General features: G+C 34.8%; 1 non-coding gene and 1 pseudogene across 1 annotated transcript; one reads left to right on the forward strand and one right to left on the reverse strand.

Annotated features, from left to right (window-relative positions):
- LOC107871565 overlaps nucleotides 1-5720 on the reverse strand; it is a 40132-nt pseudogene extending 34412 nt beyond the window's left edge.
- On the forward strand, nucleotides 3400-3505 carry LOC124898996. Its single transcript, XR_007056136.1, has one exon. It is a non-coding gene; the product is annotated as a U6 spliceosomal RNA (small nuclear RNA).
- Nucleotides 5721-9673: the final 3953 nt, after the last annotated feature.

The following is a 9673-nucleotide window of genomic DNA, read 5'->3' on the forward strand; positions in this document are numbered from 1 at the left end:
TCGCGGTGGCTCACTGGAAATTGACGAATGGGATTTTTAGGGTCACCGTGACACGGAGCCATCATGTTGTCCTACTGGTTGGGACCTGAAACTTCAGCGCGACGCGCCATAATCGCGCTAGGCTACTGGAATTTGACAATTGTTAAATAGACCACCTCAGTGACGCGCCAAGCACCAAAATGACGGTGTTTTACAACTAGGACTTAAATTAGTCATAACATCTTGCCCGAGTATCGGATTTGGGCGAATCTTATATCGACGAAAAGCTCATTCAATTTCCCACACTACATAATTGATTAACATGGAAAATTTGCATAGGATTTATGATTTTTGAATCATCTACGCATAGAAATGACGGTTTTCATTCTAGCCCGAAATATCTACGCATAGAAATAACGGTTTTCATTCTAGCCCGAAATATGGGGTGTTACAATGAGGTTACAAGTGATCTTGATAAACTCATCTTGTTCGATGAAATTGATATAAATGTGTTTGAATTATGTAAGAGATTATGCGGTTGCTTTGTGTGTGTATATACATATATATGTATATGGGCAAAGGGAATTAATTTTATGGACAATAAATTATTTAGACTAATCAACCAAAGTATAGGCTTGGGATTTTGTCAATATAAATAGTGTACTCTACAAAAATTTACACACCAATAGGTTACAAATAAGTGGCTAGCGACTAATTGGGTAAAACATTGATTATGATTTATGAATTTGTAATTCAGTCAACATTTTTTGATATCAACATTCATTATAACAATCTAATTTATCTTTAAATTAATTTTACATGCAGGGTATGTTATATTATATTTTCTTATTAGGATTGGGAAAAGGTCCAAGTTTGCTCTTGTACTATTTGAAAGTGCTCAAATTTTCCCTATGTTATATTTTTGGTCAATTTATATTCTTGTCATTAGCATATTGTTTCGTATTTATTTTTACCATTACAAACTTAAGTGTGAAATAAATAAACTCCACGTGTTCAAACTTCTTCGGAAAAAAAAAAATTGATTGTACTCTTTAATTTTAACTAGGGAAAAGGGTCAAATATGCCCCTAAATTTTGCTAAAATATTCAAATATATCCTCTTTTAAAAGTTTAGCTCACCAATGCCTTTGCCGTCCAAGTCTTGGGTCATATATACTCCTATTGTCAAGTTCTGGGTCATATATACCCCAGTTGTCAAGTTTTGGATCATATATACCCCTATTGTCAAGTTTTAGATCATATATACCTCTATTGCCGTTAATTGCTTTACTAAAAAATTTCAACCCTTTTTTTTTTTTTTTGAGAAATCATATTTCGGTATCACTTTTTAATTGTTATATCGTATATAATTAAATTCACTCTTTCTTCTACACATTAACCATCCGTCAAATTCTCTCATCTACATCACAATTTCTTTGATTTTTCTCCAATTTGCCGAAATTTGTTTGTTGTGTTTTTCGATACTTGCATAACCCCAAGAATAATCAAGTAAAAAATGAAAAAAGTTAAGAACATCCCATAAAAACTCAATGCATAATTGCGATAAAATCAAGAATTAAAGCACTTACCAACTGCATATTATTTTAGTATCATATCAACCGACTTCATCTATGAAACCACCGTCAATTCCAACATCAAGAATAAGAAGAATAAGGAAAACCCAAGTGAGAAATTGAGAAGTGGAAGTGTAAAAGAGATAGCCCATACAGAGACAGCAAAAACAAGTTGTCAATTAAGAGGATATCTTTTGTACATATGTATGTATGTATGTATGTACGTATATATGTATGTATGTATGTATGTATGTATGTATGTATGAAACGGTTATGCAAGAATCTGAAAATACAACAAAAGGGTTTCGTTAAATTAGAGAAAACCCAAAGAGATTGTGAGGTATATGGGAGCATTTGATGGACGTTTAATATGTTAAAGAAGTGGTGGATTTAATTATATGTGATGTTGCAATAAAAAAAATGATATGGCATAAAAAAATGATGTGGCAAATATAATTTTAAAAAAAAAAAAAAAAAAAAAGTGAGTTGAAAAATTTCAACAAAGCAATTAACATCGACAGGGATATATATGGCATAAAACTTGGCAATAGGAGTATATATGATCCAAAACTTAACAATAGGGATATATATGGACCAAAGCTTGGACACAAGGGCATTCATAAGCTAAACTTTTAATGAAGGATATATCTGAACTTTTTCACAAAGTTTAGGAGCATATTTCACCCTTTTCCTTTTTAACTATAATATAATTTACAATTCCCTCATATTAGAGCTCTATAGAGATCATAAGTTAAACAAAATTCCAACAAAAATTAAAGTTTTTAAATTTGAAATATTACAAATTTTATCCGTGTTTCAGAGATTAAAGCCATAAATTTACAATTTAAAAGATTTTATTATAGCTCAGTTGATTGACTATCTAAATTTTCACTTTATTGATAAAGATTCGATTCCCTACCGTGTCCCTCCCTCATATTCTTTTTAATAAAAGAAAAGGGAAAGAAAGAAACTTCGCAAAGTTTCCAAATTATATTTTTTCTAATTTTATACCACTGAAATAAAAAGAATATTTAAAGTATATTTTAGAAGTCTATCGGAAACAGCCCTCTCTATCTCACGTCGGTTGAGGTAGTGGTATGAATTACGTACTTAGACCCCACTTGGTTGGAATATACTGATTATGTTGTTGTTGTAAAGTATATTTTAGCGGCTACCAAACATTTAAATGAGTAAAATATGGGTAGCATTCCCCATTATAGCTATGCATATAGCTAGGCCTTACTTTTGTAAATTGCTAACAGCATTAAAATTTGGGGACAACCTTAGATATTTTAGGTATATTAATACATTCTACTTGCCTATGTTTGGTAATTTAGTAATATCTCCATCCTTTAATCTACACTATCACAAAAGTACCGAACTCCAAAAACAACATTTTGATTACAATCCATAAGTGTACTGTGTTGGGTGATATTGTAATTACCATTAATTTTCACATATTTTACACTTCTTTTGAGCCGAGGTATATCTACCCGCAAAGATAGGGTAAGGTCTGTGTACATCCTACACTCTCCAGGCACGTATAATTGGATTACACTGAGTATATTATTGTTGTTCATTTTTTTACCCCTACTTAAAGCTGAGAAACCCTCGAGGCCAATGGCACAAAGTAGAAACTAGGCAGATAATAAGTCCACCTTCTATCCTTCTCCACTTAAATATCCAAGCTTAGACCCCTCCTTTGTGAGATCACCTGCTAAATCAATTCGGTCATCCTTACTAGGGTCTAGGCTTCATCATTAACGATATAAACTGACCTTTTTTTCAACTTCTGATCAGTTCAAAAGAATAAAATTAGTTGTATCGAATATGTAGTAGTGCTAGCGGTGTCTCTCCATGTACATCCAATAAAACTGGAACGATATGGAGAAGATTATTAGCATGACCCCCACAAGAATGATACACACAAGTCGAGAAATGGCGTAAAATCATTGATAAAAGAACAAAAAACATCCATCCAAAAATTTCGTGACCCACTTCGTCATCATCAATATCCATGTAAATTCTCATCGACTCTTTCCTTTAGCCTATTTGTTAAAATACTTTAAAAAAAAAATAAACTAATTAATTGAGGATAAGGAAAGGGAAAATGGGAGTGAATTAGAATGTGAGGAATTAATCTGCACCAACAAAATGAGAGTTGAATAGTCAATCAACTGAGCTATTAAAATTTGTCAGTTAATTTATATATCATCCCTCGACTAATAACTTTTAAAAGCTTTTTGTCAACTACAAGCTGAGGGATATATGATGTCATCTATTTCTGGAAATAATAATAAACTAAAAATTGTTTTTCGTTAACTCCAAGAGGCATCCCACCTACTACTAAAATACTACTAGGTTTTACTATAGTTGTATTTTTTATGCAAGAAAAAGATTTTAAAAATTGTATTTTATAAGTAGTGCCTGAGAATGACATAAATTATTCATTGCAAGAGTTTTTTTTTTTAATTTTTCGTCGGGTGTCTGATACCCGTATTGGAGTCCGAATAATCTGGATTCGTGCCGCGTAGGGCCCCATTCAAGGGGAAGCGCTCCCTAAAAGAGTTTTCTCTGTACCCTTGATCGAACTCTCGACCTCTGGTTAAGGGTGGAGCAGCCTCATCCACTGCACCACTGATACAAGTGCGATCACGTAGATGAACTTATGAGGATGTGTATTGAATTCGTCCATGTGTGTGCAAGAGAAGTGGAATTAAGGGCTTAAAACATATCAAAACAGCCACTAATTCACACTAGAGGGGCACCTAATCTCTAAGGGGCATTTTGGACCTTTTTCCTTCTATTTGTAATACACAATATAAGAAACATTTTAGGATTACTTCACTTACTTTTTTGATATTGAAGATTGTATAACATACTTGAAAAACACAAGTTCTCTCTTCCATAGAGACTTGGCTGAAACTAGGAAACAACTTAGGTGTGGAATCACTTTTGTTGTTTGTTTGCTTGGATCGTTGGGTGCTAGATGGATTGAGGTTCTCTCTTGTGTCCACCGCATAGTATAGTTGTTTCTACTATCTTTATCAAGGGTCTTTGTGCTTGAATACACTTAGGTTCTTGGTCTTTGTAGTAGTGTATGTTACACTCTCTATCATTTCCTTTGTTGTAATCTTGTAGCCGTGTGGTGTATTGTTTCTCTTGTAACCCATGTGTTGCTCTTCATCTTGATGTTGTTAACATAGTTTGTTGTGGGCTGTTTTTAGGTGTTAAACATCACAATACATTGTGTTTTTGTTGAATCCGAGAGTGGTCATCAGAAGGGTCCACGGTTCTTTTAACTTATGGACTAATTTTGGTGTTGTTTGTGAATTCCTTATAGATCTTGTATCATTTGGTATCAAAGAAAGGTTTGATTTTGTTCCAACAAAATCAATCTTGAGATTGTTATCTTGAAAATTAAAAAAAAAAGTGAAAAAGAAGAAAAAAAAAAGTTACTGTTCACGTTATTTGGATTTTTCAAAAAAACTTGATTTTTGTGTGTTTCTAGTGTTAGATCCTTGTTTCCTAACACTATTAGAGTCTAGAAATTGAAAATCCCAACAAAAAAAAATGTCAAAATTAAAAATCCCAAAAAAAAATACTAAACCCGTTTTTGACCCTAGGTCAAATTTTGAGTTTTTGATTTTATGTTTTTCTTGTGTTTTTAGTATTAGATTTGTGTTCTATAACACTATAGGAGTATAGGGTTCGAATTTGATCTAAATTAAAGGTAATTTGAGTCATCCATCATTGTTGAGCTTGAGTTTGAAGAAACTTGAAGGGTTATTTTCGGTACAACCACAATGAAACCCGAGGCTTCAGATACTCAAACAATGGACAATAATGTCATCAATCTTATTTTAGCTCGCCTTGAAACTATGTCCCGAGATGTGGCTAGGTTGAATGTGGATCTTGAGAAATTAGATACGGATATGGAATCAATGACTGGGAGATTAGAACGTGTGGAAAGTCAAAGGAGTCAACCTTCCACCCTTCAAAATATTTCCCCAACCATGAGTATGATAGAGCAATCCACTTCACCAAGTCCAACATAATGGATTTGGAACCCAAATGCCACCAAACCTGAACCCTCCACATATCCAAAGACCTCACTTTCCAATCCAAACTCCATTAAACCAAAGGTATTACTATCCTCCAAATCCATATCCACTTAATCCAAATCCACCAAACCGTTTTAAGGGTTACGGTAAGGAGGAACAACATGGGGTTTATGGGGGTTATGGTGATGCTTACTTGAGAGAAGAAGAGGAGAGGGGTAGGCAAGGTGATTTAGCCCGAAAAGTGAGGGGTGGTAACCAAACCCGAGAGCTTGGCCTCAATTTCATCAAAGTTAGTCTTCCGATCTTCAAGGGTGAGAGTGATCCCAAGGCATATCTTGCTGGGGAGTCATCTTGTGATAGGATATTCCAAGTGAATGATCTAACCGAAGAGAAGAAGAGTTGTCATGCAATTGCTCACTTTTAGGGATATGCAAACACTTGGTGGGAATATGTGAAGAGGTTTGGTGATGTGTTGATTGCCGGGAGGCCACCTCCATGGTTTAGATTGAGTTACCTTCTGCGTCAAAGGTACTTACCCGAGGGCTACAAACAAGAACTTCTTGCCAAGTTGTACAACTTGAGGCAAGGAAACAAAAATGTCATGGCATACTATGACGAGTTTTAACAATTGATGTTGAAGCTTGACCATAGAGGAGAACAAGTGAGCCACGATATTATATGATTCAAAGTCGAGTTGAATAGGGACATAGATTCTCGGATGACCCTCCACAAGTTTGACACGATCGATGGCATTTTGCAAGCGACCTTGGAAATTGAAAGGGAGCTCTCGGCCTCCAAACCCAAGAATCACCAAGGACCTTCCTCAGAGTGGCACCAACATCAAGAGCATTCATTCAATGCCAACCAAACCGAGAAAAAGGTTGTACAAACCAAAACCAATGCTTCCCAAAAGTATCCTCCAAGAAACGAAAGTAAACAAAATTCTATTTCTTGTCCTAAGAGATTTCAATATTTTAAATGTCAAGGGTGGGGGCACAAGACTAGTGAGTGGCCAACTGGAGGAATGTAATCCTTAGGGAGGGAAAATTGTATTACCTTGGTGAAAAGGTAAGACTTGAATTGAATGAAGGTAACGAAAAAGCTCAAGATGGAGAGCTTGAGGTCGAGGTGGAAATCGATGAAGGCGGGGAAGATATTTGTCCGGTGGATGGAGAGTGTGTTGTGCCTAAGTATATGGCAAGGAGAATCATGCTTAGTGATGTTGTGGAAGAAGAAGCCGAGAGTGAGGAGGGTGAAGAAGAGAAGCCGAGAGTTAGGATTTGTAACGCCCAGAAATCGAGTCTCGAGACGTCACACAGTGCTTAGGGTCACAAGTGACCCCAAGCTAACCCTTCTACTGGCATAACTCATAAGCAACTGAATAAAAATACAAATCCATACAAATCAGCAGAAATTAACTCTTTTTTGAATCTGATCGATACAAAAATGGAATTTTACAGGATTACAATTCTGCCTTTACAACCAAAACTGAAACGAAATACATCAACTTCTACTGACTGTCTATGAAGCCTCTACTAGTACTGATTGTAGGTAGCCGGGTCATGACTACCGACTACCCCAACTCAATATGACTGAATAAAGAAAATACAACACTATAAACTCTGCATAACTAACCCAAGCCCTTGAATCAAAAGAACTCATCACCTGCTGATTGGATACCACGAACTGACTGGATTTGAAGGTACAACTATACCTTGTACCTACATTTTGAGAAAATATAGCCCACAAACGAATATGTGGGTCAGTACCATGGAAAAGTACCGATCATATAGGGGTGCAATGCATATATAAAATAATATCTTAATATCATCGCAGTTTATAAAATTATGCATGCTGATATAGATGACTCACTTAGCTCGAATTAAATCATCAAAATCGTGGATGAAAAATACATGTAAAGTAAAAGAAGTGAGTTATTACTATACGTTCTCAATTCACTTTCATCTCAATTTCAAATCATCAAAACAATCAAATCTCATGTCAATTCTCTTTAGAAAATATTCATTAAATCTTTTAAGAATAATGTCTTTCTCAAACTCAGCCTTTTAAGCAAATATGTTTTCATCTCAGATAGAAGAGTACACACACACACATTGGGAGTCTCTCATAACCGACATAAACCATGTGAGTTACATGGAGTCCAACGTCCAACCCACGTTGGGGAGAGCTGTCCTATCCTTTCCATCAGAGTAGGACCTTAATCTTTTATTCACTAGTGATCACTATATATAAATCATCCTCATGCTCACAACCTACGGGGGTACGTAGTTCTAGGGAAGTACCAATCCTGCTATACCTCCTCCTCGGTGCTAAAGACTACTCCCGGACATAGCTCAGATCTTTTTAAAAGAAAATCCACTAATAAATATTTCAACAATTCACAACGGGAGCCATCATGCTACCCCTTTCATAATAAATCAATAAAAGAGGATTTCTTTTCTCATCTCGGTTTCAAAAACAACCGTTTTTACAACCAAAAGATCAAAGCTTCTTTATCATCTCAAATCATTTAAACTCAAGGTGTTTATAACACATGATTTTCTCAAAATAATAATCTCAAATAGGGTTTCAAAAACCCATACATCAATATCACCATAAAACCTTCAAAAGTTTCATACTTTATGACATAAGCACAAAACTAATCACTTAAAACTTAAAATTTCAGCTTTATAATCATACATCTTGGTAAAAAAAATTAGCTTTGGGATTCAAATCTCATTGTGCTTATAGCACATAATTTCTCAAAGTACAATCCCAATTAGGACTCAAGATCTCATACATCAAAATCATATTAAATGTTCTCAAGATTCATGTTTTTCATCATAAATATATATATATAACTTACTTTAAAATCTGAAAAATTCAGCTTTATGTACAAAAATTTCATCATTCTCATTCAATTCAACTTCCAAAACATAGAGAGTATCATAATCTCATGTAAAACCATATAGGGTATAAATTCATGCTTCAAATTCATATCAAAACATGTAAAATCATGTATATTCATAAAAGAAAAATCAATTTGAATACAAGAACGAAAGGGTGTTCTTGTTGAAAAACCCCACATACCTTGAATGATGAACTTTAGATGGATACTCGTTTTAAAAATGTTAATCGTTCCTTTGAATGATGGTTCTTGGAGTTCTTGAACTAGGAACTTGGAATCTTGAATAAATTTGCAGAATTAATGGTGAACTTTGGAGGTTCTTAAAATTGGATGTAGGAGCTTAGGGTTTTCTTTTTGAGGGAATTTGATGAAATATAACATATAATGCTTCTAATAGGCTTTAATATAGTGTTTGGACGGATTTTGGGTGAGGGGGAATGACCAAAACGCCCCTAAACCCATAAAAACCCGAAATTCACGTCTGAAACAGTGTTGGTGCACGATCTGCGCGCGGATCGGGCCTGGGCCTAATCGCCCTGGCTTACAGCTCTTCACTAAAAAGGTTGTAACTTTTCGCTCGGGTATCGAATTTTTGCGAAATTGGTATCGTTGGAAAGCTAATTCAATTATATACAATTTTATAGGTCTTGGGATGAAAAATTCCATGTATATAAATATTTATACTCATTTGAAGTAGACTCTTGTAGAATCGGATGTCAAACTTTGGACGAATCAATTGGTCTTAGCTCAACTTTGTTCTAAGTCATTGCTATGAACATTTTTCACCTCAAAGCTACTTCATAGACTAGGAATTATGATCATGAAAACTATATTCACATGAGAGTCACTTGGATTAGAGTTTAGACACGTAGAAATGACGATTAGAATTCTAGCACGAAAATACGGGGTATTACATTATCTCCCCCTTGAGAACATTCGCCTCGAATGTGAATAATTAAACTCAAACATAGAAGAATCTTGGTCTTTGAGCTATCATGTACAACTGATATAAAATGAATCACTGAATCTCAAACATAATGAGCCACTGAACTGATCCGCAAGTGCACGAATTCTTATGAAAATAGCTATATAACTAAGATAGATATGAGAGAGTCAACTTATGAGTCACCATTACTTTGTACTGGACCT

The sequence above is a fragment of the Capsicum annuum genome, chromosome 5 (assembly GCF_002878395.1).
Source record: "Capsicum annuum cultivar UCD-10X-F1 chromosome 5, UCD10Xv1.1, whole genome shotgun sequence".
In the NCBI taxonomy this organism is placed as follows: Eukaryota; Viridiplantae; Streptophyta; class Magnoliopsida; order Solanales; family Solanaceae; genus Capsicum; species Capsicum annuum.